Consider the following 16,679-nt stretch of genomic DNA (forward strand, 5'->3'; position numbering starts at 1 on the left):
CTTCCTTCTCTCTCTCTGAGCCCCTCATGGGATTCTCTCTCTCCTCTCTCTCAGTCTGCCCTCACTCACTTGTGCCCTCTCTCTCAAAAAAAAAAAAGACTGTGATTCCAGCTCCATCACTACATGAGTGTCAGTGCTTAGTTATTATGTAACCTTGAGCAGGGAAATTAGGCTAATGAAGTAACATCTATGTGCCTCAGTAAAATGAGGGTAACAACCGTCCTTGGGTTATTGTGAGGATTAAATATCATAAATGTCAAGTGTTTAGCATACTGCCTAGTACAGAGTATTCAAAACAAATGTTACATATTAATAGTAATTTTATTATTATGTATTACTGTAAAGGAAAATAGTTTGTGAGTTATTTAAGGGAATAAACAACCTAAGGGATATGAACATATAACATATGGCATATTAGAAATTAGAACATATTATATACGGCACATTTCTATTCCTCTTAAACTGGAAGACTTGTGGGATTGAATGCTGATGCCCAGCTCAGCCATCCCCCGAGGAGCACATGACTTCTTTGGTGCTGATCTAAAGTGCTGTAGGGTATATGGGGCACCTGGGTGGCTCAGTCAGTTAAGCGTCCAACTTCAGCTCAGGTCATGATCTCCCGGTTCATGAGTTCGAGCCCCATCAGGCTCTGTGCTGACAGCTCAGAGCCTGGAGCCTGCTTCAGATTCTCTGTCTCCCTCTCTCTCTGCCCCTCCCCTGCTCACACTCTGTGTTCTCTCTCTCTCAAAAAGAAAATGTAAAGTGCTTTATAGCATAGTAAATTATTCTCAGTCATTCCCAGTCTCTGTCATTGGGTTCAAAATGGTCATTTCCCTAACCCGTTTCATTTGTCTTGCTTGGGTCAGATATCATTTCCTAACTTAATCAGGAGCAGAACCACATCTCTACAGATGTTGTGACAGTAGTGAAGTGCTAGGCACTGGCAGTAGTTTGTAAAGAATAGGAAATCACCGTGACTTAGAGTTATCTTTACAATCAGAAAAAAAAAAAGATCTATTATTACTATAGATGACTTGGGGAAGAAGAAATATCTGAAAAGACTCAGAGGATTCCAGTAAAGAGCAATAGTTTATTTGGCTTGGTATTGGATGGGAATATTAGGTGGGACCACGTTATGAAAAACTTTGGCTAGGATAAATTGGGTATTAGGGGCTAGGGTAAAGGAAACATCAAATGTAACAGGTTCTAACTTGAAAGTGAAAGGAGGTGGGAGTGGGGAGGAAATGCATACATTACAGGAGAGTAGGAGAAAATTCTGAGCAGAAATTAATTTGTTTGGTTAGACGCATGTTGAGCTGGTAAAAGGAGAAGACATTCAGAAGGAAATGTCCAGTAAGTAACCAGAGAATCAGGGTGAGTACTCAGAAGGGAACTGTGGGCCTTGGATCAAGATCGGGGAACCAGTAGAATAGGTGTGAGAGTTGAAGTCCTGAGCATGCATGTGTTTCCTCAGTGACTTGACAGGAGAGCGGACCACGGATGACACGCTATAGAGCAGCATCATTGCCACAGGCAGAGAAGTCAGCAAAGTGCCGAGAAGTGCACAGTGGAGAGAATTTTAACTGTGATTTTAAAAACACGCAACAAGCAAGGAGAAAGAATTGCAGAGAAGTCAAGTTAAAGGCAGGAAGGATTCAGCTTCTGTAAATTAGGACATCACTGCCAACTGCAAAAAGGCAAAGGGGCACCTGGAAGGCTCAGTGGGTTGGGCGTCCAGCTTCAGCTCAGGTCATGATCTCACAGATCGTGAATTCAAGCCCTGCATTGGGCTTCGTGCTGAAAACTCAGATCCTGGAGTCTGCTTCGGATTCTGTGTCTCCCTCTCTTTCTACCCCTCCCCTGTTTGTGCTCTATGTCTCTCAAAAAAATGAATAAACATTAAAAAAAAATTTTAAGGGCAAAACTATTGGAATGATATTGGCGGCCAATTGCTTCACATCCTTATCAACTCTCGGTATCACTGAGGGTTTATTTGGTTTCTTTTGGATGTTGCTGGGTTTTGTTTTGTTCTAGTCATTCTTGTGTGTGTAGTGGTATATTATTATTTTAATTTGAATTTCTTGGATAATGCGATATTGAGCATTTTTACATGGGCTTATATTTTGCATATATACTCCTGTGGAGTCTGTGTTCAAATTATTTGTCTATTCTGCAATTATATTTTTCCTTTTTCATTGAAGGATAGTTGATACACAACATTACCTTAGTTTCAGGTATACAACATAGTGATTCAACAAGTCTACACATTATGCTATGCTCACCACAAGAGTAGCCACCATATGTCACCATGTAACACTGTTAAAATACCATTTACTATATTCCCTATGCTGTACATTTTATTCCCATGACTTATTCATTCGTAACTGCAAACCTGTCTTTCCCACCTCTGTCTGCCTATTTTACCCATTCCCCGACTCCTCACCCCTGCAACAATCAGTTCTCCACGTTTATGAGTATGTGTCAACCTTTTATTCATTCATTCATTTTGTTTTTTACATTCCACGTACAAGTGAAATCATATAGAATTTGTCTTTCTTTGTCTGACTTATTTCACTTGGCATAATACCAACTAGGTCCATCCGTGTTGTTACAAATGGCAGGATCTCATCCTTTTTATGTCTGTGTGATATTCCATTTATATATGTACCATATCTTCTTTATCCATTCATCTATCAATAGATACTTAGGTTGCTTTCATACCTTGGCTATTGTAAGTAATGTCACAATAAACATGGGGGTGTATATATCATTTCAAATTTGTGTTTTTGTTTTCTTTAGGTAATTAGCCAGTAGTGGAATTACTGGATCACATGGTAATTCTATTTTTAATTTTTTGAGGAAACTTCATACTGTTTTCCTTGGTGGTTGCATTAATTTACATTCCCATCAACAGTGCATGAGGGTTCCTTTTTCTTCACATCCTCACCAACACTTGTTATTTCTTGTCTTTTTGATTCTATAAGCTGATATCTCATTGTGGTTTTGATTTGTATTTTCCTGATTATTAGTGATGTCAAGTATCTTTTCATGTGTTGCTTGAACACCTATATGTCTTCTTGGGAAAAATGTCTATTCAGGTCCTCTGTCCATATTTAATCAGATTATTTGTTGTTTTGTTTTGTTTTGTTTTGTTTTGTTTTGTTTTGTTTTGTTTTGTTTTTTGGTGTGGAGTTTTATATATTCTTTACATATTTTAAGTATTAACCCCTTATCAGCGATAACATTTGTGAATATCTTCTCCCATTCAATAGGTTGCCTTTTCACTTCATTGATGGTTTCCTTTGATGTACAAAAACTTTTATTTTGATATAGTGCCAGTAGTTTATTTTTGCTGTTGTTTGCCTTGCCTTACGATACATATCTAGAAAAATGTTGCTAGGGACAATGTTTAAGAAATTATCGCCTATGTTTTCCTCTAGGAATTTTATGGCTTCATGTGTCACATTTAGATCTTTAATCTATTTTGAGTTTGTTCTTGCATATGGTATAACAAAGTGGTCCAGTTTCATTGTTTTTAATGTAGCTATCCAATTTTCCCAACACTGTTTATTGAAAATACTGTCTTTTTCCCTATTGTATATTCTTGCCTGAGTTGTTGTAGATTAATTGCCCATATAAGTATGGGTTTCTTTATGGGTTCTCTGTTCTTTTCCATTGATCTATGTGTTTATTTTTGTGCCAGTGCCATACTGTTTTGATTACAACTTTGTGATATATGTTGAAATCTGGGATTGTGATATCTCCAGATTTGTTCTTCTTTCTCAAGAATACTTGGGTTATGTGGGTTCTTTTGTGGTTCCATACAAATTTTACAATTATTTGTTCTAGTTCCATGGAAAAGGCTGTTGGTGTTTTGATAGGGATTGCATTGAATCTGTAGATTGTGTTGGGTAGTATGGACATTTGAATAATATTAATTATTCCAATCCATGAGCATGGAATATCTTCCCATTTTGTTTTTGTTGTCTTGAATCTCTTTCATCAATGTTTTATAGTTTTCCGAGATCTTTCTTCACCTCTTTGATTAAGTTTATTCCTAGGTATTGTATTCTTTTTGACACAACTGTAAGTGGAATTCTTTTCTTAATTTCTCTTTCTGCTAATTATTAGTGTACCAACATGAAATAGACTTCTGGGGCACCTGGGTAGCTCAGTTGGTTAAGCATCTGACTCCTGATTTCAGCTCAGATCATGATCTCACAATTTGTGGGATTGAGTCCTGGGTTGGGCTCTGCACTGAAATCACTGAGCCTGCTTGGGATTCTTTCTCTCCCTCTCTCTCTCTGCCCCTCCTCTACTTGCATGCTTTCTCTCTCAAAATAAATACATAAACTTTAAAAAAAAATGAAACATTTCTGTGTATTAATTTTGTATCCCGTGAGTTTACTAAATTCATTTGCCCATTCTAATAGTATTTTTGGTGCAGTCTTTACAGTGTTCTATGTATAGTATCATGGCATCTGAAAGCAGTGACAGTTTTACTTCCTCTTTACCAATTTTGATGCCTTTTATTCCTTTATTTGTATGATTGTTGCAGCTAGGATTCTTAGTAGTATGTTGAAGCAAAGTGGTGAAGAGTGGGCATTCTTGTCTTGTTCCTGCTCTTAGAGGAAAATCTCTAGTATTTTACCATTGAGTATGATGTTAGCTGTGGGTTTTTCATATATGGCCTTTATTATGTTGAGGTATATTCCCTGTAAACCCACTTCACTGAGTGGGTTCACTGAGTTGAAATTTGTCACATGCTTTTTCTGCATCTCTTGGAACGATCATTTAATTTTTATTCTTCATTTTGTTGATGTGGTATGTCATGTTGATTGATTTGCAAATATTACACCATCCTTGCATCCTTGGAATAAATCCCAACTGATCGTGGTGAATGATCCTTTTAATGTGCTGTTGAATGCAGCTTGCTGATATTTTGTTGAGGATTTTTACATCTATGTTCATCAGAGATACTGACCTGTAGTTTTCTTTTTTTCTAATCTTTGTCTGATTTTGGTATCAGGATAATGCTAGCTTCATAAAAATGAATCTGGAAGCTTTCCTTCAATTTTTTTGGACTAGATTGAGAATAATAGGTAACTGGTATTAACTCTTCTTTAAATGTTTGGTACAATTCACCTATGACTCCATCTGGTCCTACACTCTTTTTGTTGGAATTTTGTTATTGTTGTTTTAAATTCCTGTATAGTTAACATACAGTGTTATATTAGTTTCAAGTGTACAATATAGAAATTCAACAATTCCATACATCACTCAGTGCTCATTACAAGTGGCCTCCTTAATTTCCATCACCTACTGTACCAATCTTCCCACCAACCTCCCCTCTGTTAACCATCAATATGTTCTCTATAGTTAGGATTCTGTTTCTTCATTTCTATCTCCCCTCCTTTCTTTTTTTCCTTTGCTCATTTGTTTTGTTTCTTAAATTCCACATATGAGTGAAATCATATGGTACTTGTCTCTCTGATTTATTTCACTTAGCATCATACTCTCTAGCTTCATCCACGTTGTTGCAATTGGTAAGATTTTATTTTTTATGACTGAATAATATTCTCTTGTGTGTGTGTATATGTCTGTACACACACACACACACACACACACACACCCCAAATCTTCTTTATCCTTTTGTCTATCAATGGACCTGTGGGCTGTTGCCATAATTTGGCTAATGTAATAATGCTTCTATAAACATAGGAGTACATATATCACTTTGAATTATTGTTTTTGTATATTTTGGTTAGATACCCAGTAGTGTGATTACTGGATCACAGGGTAGTTCTATTTTTAACCTTTTGAGGAACTTCCATACTGTTTTCCACAGTGGCTACATTGGTTTGCATTCCCACCTACAGTGTTAAGCGTTCTTTTTTCTCCAAATCCTCACCAGTATTTGTTGTTTCTTGTGTTTTTTACTTTAATCTTTCTGACAGGTGTGAGGTGATACTTCATTATAGTTTTTATTTGCAGTTCTCTAATGATATTGAGCATCTTTTCATGTTTCTGCTGGCCATCTGTATGTTGTCTTTGGAGAAATGTCTCTTTGTGTCTTCTGCCCATTTCTTAACTGGTTTTGGGGTGTGGAGTTGCATCAGTTCTTTATATATTTTGGATACTAATCCTTTATTGCATATGTCATTTACAAATATCTTCTTCCAATTGTAGTTGTGTTTTATTTTTGTTGATTTGTTTCCTTTGCTGAGCAGAAGCTTTTTATTTTGGTGTAGTCCCAATGGTTAATTTTACTTTTATACCCCTTGCCTCAGGAGATGTATCTAGAAAAATGTCGCTACTGTCAATATCAGAGATATTGTTGCCCATGCTCATTTCTAGGATTTTTATGGTTCAGGTCTCACATTTAGGTCTTTAATCCATTTTGCATTTATTTTTGTGTATGGTGTAAGAAAGTGGTCCAGATTCATTCTTTTGCATGTAGCTGACCAGTTTTCCCAGCACCATTTTGTCTTTTTCCCATTGAATATTCTTTCTTGCTTTGTCAGAGTTTAATTGACCATATAATTGTGGGTTTATTTCTGAGTTTTTGTTCTGTTCCACTGATTTATAGGTCTTCTTTATGCTAGTACCATACTGTTTTGATTACTACAGCTTTGTAATATAACTTGAAGTCTGGAATTGTGATACTTCCAGCTTTGCTTTTCTTTTTCAAAATAGTTTTTGGCTTATTGGGGTCTTTTGTGGTTACATATAAATTTCAGGATTGTTTGTTCTGGTTCTGCAAAAAAAAGCTATTGATATTTTTATAAATTGTGTTAAATGTGTAGATTGCTTTGCATAGTATAAACATTTTAACAATATGCTTCCAATCCATCAGAATGGAAAGTCTTTCCATTTGTGTGTGTCATCTTCAATTTCTTTTATCAATATTTTATAGTTTTCAGAGTACAGGTCTTTCACCTCTTGGGTTAAGTTTATTCCTAGGTATCTTAGTATTTTGGGTGTAGTTGTAAATGGGATTGTTTTCTCAATTTCTCTTTCTGCTGCTTCATTATTGGTGTATAGAAATACAACAGATTTCTGCATATTGATTTTGTATCCTGTGACTTTACTGAGTTCATTTATCAGTTATAGTATTTTTTTTTTTTGGTGGAGTAATTAGGGCTTTCTATATATGGTATCATGTTATCTGCAAATAGTGAAAGTCTTACTTCTTTCTTAGCAATTTGGATCTGTTGTTGTTGTGGTCTGATTGCTGTGGCTAGGATTTCTAGTACTATGTTGGTTAAAAGTGGCGAGAGTGAACATCTTGGTCTTGTTCCTGACCTTAGGGGGAAAGATCTGTTTTTCTAATGGAGTATGAACTGTGAATTTTACATAATATGACTTTTATCGTGTTGAGGTATGTTCCCCCTACACCTACTTTGTTGAGGGCTTTTATTTTGATGCTATACTTTGACAAAAGCAAAGTGGTGATATGGTTTTTATTTTTTCTCTTATTGATGTTATGTATCACATTGATTGATTTGTGAATATTGACCACACTTGCATCCTGGAAATAAATCCCACTTGATCATGGAGAACAATTTTTTTTTTTAATGTATAGCTGAATTCAATTTCTTAGTAGTTTGTTGAGGATTTTTGCATCTATGATTATCAGAAATATTTGCCTGTAGATCTTTTTTTGTAGTGTCTTTATCTGGTTTTGGTATCAGGGTGATACCGGCCTCACAGAATGAATTCAGAAGTCTTTGTTCCTCTTCTGTTTTTTGGAATATTTTGAGAAGAATAGGTATTAACTCGTTTTTAAATGTTTGGTAGCTTCTGCCTATGAAGTTGTCTGGTCCTGGACTTTTGTTTCTTGGGAGTCTGTTGATTACTGATTCAGTCTCCTTGCTGGTAATCAGTTTGCTCTTATTTCCTATTTCTTCCTGCATCAGTTTTGGTAGGTTATATGTTTCTAGGAATTTATCCATTTCTTCTATATTGCCCAATTTTTTGGCACATAGTTTTTCATAATATTCTTTTACAATTACTTGTATTTCTGTGGTGTTGGTTGTTATTTATCCCTTTTCATTTGTGATTTGTGATTTGATTTGATCTTGAAAGGGTCCTTTCTCTCTCTCTCTCTCTCTCTCTCTCTCTCTCTCTCTCATGAGTCTGGCTAAATGTGCATCAATTTTGTGACCTTTCAAAGAACCATTTCCTGGTTTCATTGATCTATTGGGTTGGTTTTTGTTTGTTTCTTTGTTTCTATATCATTTATTTCTGTTCTAATATTTATTATTTCTTTCCTTCTGCTTGTTTGGGGTTTTGTTTGTTGTTTTTCTAGCTCCTTTAGGTCTAAGCTTAGGTTGTTTGAGATTTTTCTTGCTTCTTGATGTAGGACTCTATTGCTATAAACTTCCCTCATTAGAACAGCTTTTGCTACATGCCAAAGGTTTTGGACTATTGTGTTTTCATTTTTGTTTGTTCCCATGTACTTTTAATTTCTTCTTTGATTTCTTGGTTGACCCATTTAGTGTTTAGTAGCCTATTACTTAATCTCCATATATTTGTGCTTCTTCCAGATTTTTTTTTGTTTTTTTGTCTTTGTTTTTGTTTTTTGTGGTTGATTTATAGTTTCATAGCATTGTGGTCAGAAAAGATGCATGGTATGGCTTCTATCTTTTTTAATTTATTGAGGCTTGTTGTGTGGCCTAATAAGTGATTTATTCTGGAGAATGTTTTATGTACACTTGAAAAGAATGTGTATTCTGCTGTTTTAGGATCGAATGTTCTGAATTTATCTGTTAACTCTATCTGGTCCAGCGTGCCATTCAAAGCCACTCTTTCCTTACTGCTGATTTTCTGTTTGGATGATCTGTCCGTTGATGTAATTGGGAGGGGGAGCAGTTAAATTTCCCTACTGTTATTGTATTACTAGTGATTAGTTTCTTTATGTTTGTTATTAACTGTTTTATGTGTTTGGGTGCTTCCATGTTGGATGCATAAATATTTACAATTGTTTTATATTCTTGTCAGTCTGTTCCCTCTATTATTATATAGTGTCTTTGTCTTTTTTTACAGACTTTGTTTTAAAGTCTATTTTGTCCAGTGTAAGTATTGCTACTCCTGCTTTCTTTTCACATCCATTTGCATGATAAATACTTCTCATTCCCTCACTTACAATCTGCAAGTTATCTTTAGATCTGAAATGAGTCTCTTGAAGGCAGCATATGGATGGCTCTTTTTTTTTTTTTATCAATTCTGTCATGCTATGTCTTTTGATTGGAGAATTTAGTCCATTTACATTCAAAGTAATTATTGATAGATATGCATTTGCCTTGTTTTTTTACTTCTTTTGTGGGTTTTTTAAAATATTTTTATTTATTTTTGAGAGAGAGTAAGTGAGCAGGGGAGATACAGAGGGAGAGGGAGACACAGAATCTGAAGCAGGCTCAGTTTCTGAGCTGTCAGCACAGAACCCAACGCAGGGCTTGAACCCACTAGTGGTGAGTTCATGACCTGAGCCAAAATTGGATGCTTAACTGACTGAGCTACCCAGTTTAACCCCTTTTGTGGTTGTTTTTGTAGTTTCTTTCTGATCCTTTCCTCTCTTTCTCCTTCATAGTTTGTTGGTTTTCTTTAGTCATACACTTGGATTCCTTACTCTTTATTTGTTTATTTTTTATATTATTACAGTTTCTGGACTCGTGGTTACCATTGGGCTTATTAACATCTTCTGTGAATAGCAGTCTATATTAAGCTCATGGTTGTTTACTTTTGAACTTCTTTACTCCTCTCCCCTCAATGTTTCAGATATTTGGTATCCTGTTTTATATCCTTTTATTTTATGAATCCCTTGACTGATCTTTACAGAAAAGTTTTTATATGCTTTTGTGCCTTTTACTTTTTATAATCTCACCTATGGTCTTTCCACACAAAGACTCCTCTAATTCTTGTAGGGCTGGTTTAGTGGTCATGAATTCCTTTAGTTTTTGTTTGTCTGAGAAACTCTATCTCTCCTTCTATTCTGAATGATAGCTTTGTTGAATAGAGTATTCTTGGCTGCAGATTTTACCTTTTTAGCACTATGAATATATTGTCATTCCCTTCTGACCTGCAAAGTTTCTGCTGAAAAAATCAGCTGATAGCCTTTGGGATTTCCTTAGTATGTAACTGTCTTTTTTTCTCTGGCAACCTTTAAAATTCTTCCTTATTATTATTATTATTATTATTATTATTATTGCCATTTTAATTACCATGTATCTTGGTGTGGACTTCTGTTAGTTGAATTTGTTTAGCAATCTCTGTGCCATCTGAATCTTGATCTCTGTTTCCCTCCCCAGATTTAGGACATTTTCAGCTATTATTTCTTCAAATATATTTTCTGCCCCTCTTTCTCTCTTCTTCTGGGATCCCTATAATGTGAATGTTATGCCTGATGGAGTCACTGAGTTCTCTAAGTCTTTTCTCATTATTCAGTATTTATTTGTCTCTCATCTGTTCAGCTTGAGTGTTCTCCATTACTCTATCCTCCAGGTCAGGTCACTGATAATGTTCCTCTGCTTTCTGTAGCCTACTGTTTATTTCATCTATTGTATTTTTAGTTTCAATTATTGAGTTCTTCATCTCTATTTCTCTCTCTCTCTTTTTTTTTTTATCTCTTTGCCAAGGGCCTCACTGATGTCCACTCTCCTCTGACGTCCAGTGAGAATCTTTATGATCATAACTTTAAATTCTCTATTAAGCATTCTACTTATTTCTGTTTTGCTTAGATCTCCTACTCTGATTTTTGTCATGTTCTTTCATTTAGGATATATTTCTCTCTCATTTTGTATTCCTTTTTGTGTCTGTTTCTTTGTGTTAGGAAAGTCAGGCTGTATCTTCTGCTCTTGAGAGTAGTGGCTTTATGGAGAAGAGGTTCTGTAGAGTCCTACAACGCAGGGTCCCCTGTTCACCAGAACCTGACACTTCAGGGGAATCTCCTATGTGTGTTGCCTGCATCTTGGTGTAGGAGTCTCTTTTCTATTCAGTGTAGACTTCTGCACTGACTCTGTGCCTGTTGTGGGCCATGCTTGCTCTTTCCGATGTTAGTAAGACCCAAGCAGGCTGGTTCTGAGGCAGGAGACTGCAGAAGGGCTCAGGGGTGGGCTGGCCATGTTAGCAAAATTTGTGCTGAGCTGCTAGTCCTAGGCCAGATGCTCCAGATTGCAATGGCCACCAGGAGCATGGAGCATGGAGGGAGTGGCTATGTGAGATGTGCTTGGTGTTAAAAAAATTTTTTTTGCACTGAGCCTAGGGTCAAGGCCAGCCGGTTTAGAGTGGGCAAGTCCTTGGGAGAACTCATGGGTGGGGTACACTGCTAGCAGATTAAGTAGCAAGTGTCTGTAGAGGGTTGCCTCCTGCAGGTGGTTCTGTGTTTATGCTGGGGGCGTGGGGGAATAAAATGGCACTTACCAGCTTCTTTGTTCCTGAAGAAGTCCCTCAACATGTTCCAAAATCCTTATAAACAGATATCCCTCCCATTTGTCCCAGGCATTGTGCAAACTGTTGATTCTATGTTGCCTCTCTGTGGGCTATTGTCTCTTTAAGAGTGGTGACCCAGTTATCACTTGCCCTCTTGGCTCTCCCACTATCAAGTCAGCTGACTTTTAAAGCTCCAGGCTCTAAGTCCTGCTGATTACACAAACTCCCAGAATTCAGCCCCTCTGGTTTCAAGGCCAGACATCTTGGAGATTTGTTTTCCCTGTATGGGCTCCCTGGTGCTTTCCCCTCTCCATGCCCACAGCTCCCTCCCTCCTGCAGGCAGCTCCCAGTCACCACCTCTCCAATGTGGTTTCTTCTCTACATTTATTTGTGAAGTTTGTTCTTCCAGTCTTTGGATTGCTTTCTGGAACAGGGTGAGCTTAGGGTCCTCCTGCTCCACTCTTCCCTCCCAATTGGTCTTGGACTTTTGTTTGTTTGCAGTTTTTTGATTACTGATTTGATTTCATTACTAGTAATTGGCTTGTTCAGATTTTCTGTTTTTTCCCAGTTTTGGAAGATTGCATGTTTCTATTTTCTAGGTTGCCCAACTTGTTAACATAAAATTATACATCAGTCTCATAATCCTTTGTATTTTGTTGTGTTGGTTGTTACTTCTCTCATTTCTGATTTTACTTATTTGTGTCCTATCCCTTTTTTTCTTGGTCTGGCTAAAGATTTATCAATTTTGTTTGTCTTTCCAAAGAACCAACTCTTGGTTTCATTGACCTAGTTTTTTATTCTTTATTTCATTTATTTCTGCTCTGATCCTTATTATTTCCCTCCTTGGTTTGTTTATTTGAGATTTTTCTTGTTTCATGAGGTAGGCCTGTATCACTATAAGTTTCCCTTTTACAACTGTTTCTCTGTCTCCCAAATACTTTGGACTTTTTGTAAGTTTTTAAATTAATTAATTAATTACTTTTTTAAAATGCTTATTTATTTCTTTGAGAGAGAGAATGCACAAACAAGGGAGGGGCAGAGAGAGAGGGAGACACAGAATCGGAAGCAGGCTCCAGGCTCTGAGGTAGAGTTTGAACTCATGAACCATGCACAGATCATGACCTGAGCCGAAGTTGGACGCTTAACCTACTGACCCACCCAGGCACCCCTGGACTGTTTTTATTTTTATTTGTCTCCATGTATCTTTTGATTTCCTCTTAGATTTCTTTGACCCATCTCCTGTTTAATAGCATGTTGTTTAGCCTTCATGTGTGTTTTTTTTCCCCTAGATTTTTTCATACCACTGTGGGCAGGAAAGTTGCATAATATGATTTCATAATATGATTTCAAAATATGATTTCAATATTCTTCAATTTATTGATATTTGTTTTGTGGCCTAATGTGTGATCTATGATGGGGAATGTTCTATGTGCACTTCAGAAGAATGTGTATTCTGTTGTTTTTGATGGAATGTTCTGTCTATATCTGTTAATTCCATCAGTTCTAATGTGTCATTCAAAGACACTGTTTCCTTATTGATTTTCTGCCTGTATCATCTATTCATTGATGTAAGTAGGGTGTTGAAGTCCCCTACTATTATTATATTAATGTCAATTTCTTCCTTTATAGGTCTGTTAATAATTGCTTTATGCTCCAATATTGGGCGCATATTTACACCTATTATATTCCATTGTTGGATTAATTCCTTTATCATTATGTAATGCCCTTCCTTTGTCTCTTGCTACAGTCTTTGTTTTGAAGTCTACTTTGTGCGATGTAAGTAGTGCTACCCTGGCGTGGTTTTGTTATTGTTTGTTTTGGTTTTTTTTCCAATTTCTGCTTCTATTTACTTGGTATATCTTTTTCGATCCTTTTGCTTTCAGTTTGTATGTGTCTTTAGGTCTGTAGTCTCTTGTAGGCATAAATGGGTCTTGTGTTTTAATGTATTCTGCCACTTATATCTTTTGACTGAAGCATTTGGGCCACTTACATTTAAAATAATTATTCATAGGTATGTATTTATTGACATGTTGTTATTTTCTGGTTTTTCTTTCTTTTCTATAGTCTTTTCCTTTCTTCTTTGCTTTCCTCCCTTGTAATTGATAACTCTCTATAGTGTTGTTTGGCTTTCTTTCACTTTACCTTTTGTGTACCTACTATAGGTTTTGGGTTTGTGGTTACAATGAGGTTCATATATGGGATCCTAAGTATACAGCAGTCTATATTAAGTTAATGGTCATTTAAGTTTGAACTTATTCTAAAAGAACTTTTTCCTCCCTCCTCCACATTTTATGTATATATGTTTTCATATTTTGTATCTTTTTGTTCATAATTTTCTTTTAATTATGGCCTTTTCTTTTCCACTTGAAGAATTCCCTCTAACATCTTGTAAGACTTATTTAGTGGTGATGAATTCCTTTAACCTTTGTTTGTGAAACTTATCTTTCTTTCAATTCTGAATAAGCTTCCAGGTAGAAGGTTGTAGGTTTTTTTCCTTTCAGCAATTTGAATATATCATGCCACTCCCTTCTGGTCTGTAAAATTTCTGCTGAAAAATAAGCTGATAGCCTTATGGAATTTCCCTGTCTATACATTTTTGCCTCTCTCTTGATGCTCTAAAAATTCTTGGTTTACCTTTAACCTTTGCTATTTTAACTATTATGTTTTGTGGTGTGGACCTCCTAGGGCTCATCTTGTTTGGAACTCTTTGTGCTTCCTGAACTGGATATCTATTTCCTTCCCTAGGTTAGGGAAGTTTTCAGCCATTATTTCTTTCAAATAAGTTTTCTGCCCCTTTCTCTCTTTTTTCCTTCTGGGACCCCAAAATGTAAATGTTCAGTTGATGTTGTCCAAAAGCTCCCTTAACCTAATCTCAGTTTTTAGACTTTTTTCTTTTTGCTGTTCAGCTTTGGTGCTTTCCATTACCCTGTCTTCCAAATTGATGTTCCACTCTTCTGCATCCACTAATCTGTTGATTCCCTTTAGTGTATTTTTCAATTATTGTATTCTTCAACCCTGGTTCTTATATTCTTTTTATCTCTTTGTTGAAGTTCTCACGTCGTTCTTACATTCTTTTCCAATCTTGTGAGCATCTTTAAAATCATTATTTTAACTCTGAGCAGGCATATTGTTTATCCTTGTTTCATTTAGTTTTCTGGGGGAGGGGGGTTTGGGGTGCCTGGATTGCTCAGTCAGTAAAGCTTTCGACTTGGGCTCAGGTCATGATGTCATGGCTTGTGAGTTCAAGCCCGTGTCAGGCTCTGTGCTTGTGCTGACAGCTCAGAGCCTGGAGCCTGCTTCAGATTCTATGTCCCCTCTCTGTTCCTCCCCTACTCATGCTCTCTCTCTCTCTCTCAAGAATAAATAAAACATTAATTTTTTTTTAATTTTCTGCGGGAGGTTATCTTGTTCTTTCATTTGGAGCATATTCTCCTGTCTCCCTATTTTGCTTGAATGTGTTTGTTTCTATGAAACATAGCTATTTCTCCTAAACTTGAAGGAATGGTCTTGTGTATGGTCATCCCCTGTGCATATTGTGTGCCTGGTAACTTTGGCTGGCTGGCATAGGGGTCCCTGCATACTCTGCTGGCACTGCCCTGGTGGGATGGCTAGAGCTTAAGTGGGCATGAACTGGGGCGATTCTGGGGCTCTCTGCATAGGGAGTGCTCTTGTAGGACAGCTAAAGCTAAGGTGGGCATGGGATGGGGCACTCTCTGGATTCTCTGTGTAGAAGACAGTCTGGCAAGATAGCTGAAGTGGGTGCAGCCCAGGTTTTCCCAGGGTTCTCCACACACACAGGGCACCCTGGCAGGTCAGTTGGAGCCAAGGTGAGGCCCAGGACAGGAAGTTCTTGGCACGTACCACAGGGGTACCCTAGTGGGTTAGCTGAAACTGAGGGGGGCATAGACTGGAGGGTCCTGGGGCACTCCATACTGTGGGGGGGGGGGGGGAGACCCTGGGAATACAGCTGAAGCTGAAGTGGTGCCAGCCAGAGTGCGCTCAGCACAAGAGGATGCCCAGGCAGAGTGACTGGAGCCAAGGCCAGTGCCAATCAGGTGTGTAAGGGACTACTTGGTGGGGTGGCTGAAGCAGAGGTGAGCAAGGAAGTCCCAAAGTACTGTGCCAGAGATGCCCTAGGAGGCCACTTAGAGTCAAAGTGGTCTCTAGAGAGTTCTGGGGTAGCTTGTGCCTGTTGCACCTTGGTCTAGCAGCCAGAGCCATAGTGAGCACTTACTAGGGGTGTCCCAGTGTGTATCCTGCTGGTACACACATTGGTGGGACACCTAGGGCTGGTACAGGCTAGGGACGAGGAGCACATGAGGGAGGAGGCCAGCTCTGGCACCTAGATTTTGCTTCTCCTCCATCCTATCAAGGTGAAAGGAGATGAATCATGGTGCTCACCAGCCCCTTTGACCTGGAGAGTTCCAGTAGCAACCCTGGTATCTGGCAGGATTCTAGGGCTAGTTCTATTCTAGTTGCTCTTTTAAACCATTGTTTTTTTCTGCCCCCCCCCCCCCCCCCCCCGCAGAAAACCTGCTCATAGTCCCTCAGTACTATCCCTCCCCACCTCAGTGTGTGCCTGGGGGTGGAGGCGGGGGGTGGGGGTGGGGGTGGGGTTAGGTTCCCTTCATTACCGTGTCTCTCTCTTGCCATTCCCTAGGTGGTCTATCTTTTGTTGTGCAGAAGCTGTTTAGTCAGCCCTCAGTTCTTCAGGAGGAATTGGTTTACATATAGGTATAGATATGGTATGTGGAAGAGGGGAGTTCAGGGTCTTCCTATATAGCTGTCTTGTACCAGAGTCCCAATTACACTTTTTCATTGATAAGTAGGAGTGATTTATATAATCTGGAAAGAATCTGTCAGACATATTATTGAAAACTTTGGAGGTTGCCCTCTGAACCTCCTACTAGTATGTTTAGATGATAAAAATTCCTAATGTGGCCCAATTAATCAATCTTCCTGTACGGCTAATGTTGTGTGTCCTGTTTACCAAATCATTACTTACCAAGGACAGGAAAATATTCTATCTTCCAAGAAGCTTTATTTTTCATATTTATGATTTTTGTGCATGATGTGATCAAGCTTTTTCCCCCTTTGGATGCTCATATTGATTCCATACACTTACTGAAAAGATCATCTTTTCCTTCCTGTACTACATTGACAATTATCATAGAGCTATCTAGTTTGTGTTTGAGTCTATTTCTGAACACTATTCCATTTTCTATTTGTCTATCCTTGTGCTAATAGCC

Source organism: Panthera tigris, chromosome F2 (genome assembly GCF_018350195.1).
Source record: "Panthera tigris isolate Pti1 chromosome F2, P.tigris_Pti1_mat1.1, whole genome shotgun sequence".
NCBI lineage: Eukaryota > Metazoa > Chordata > Mammalia > Carnivora > Felidae > Panthera > Panthera tigris.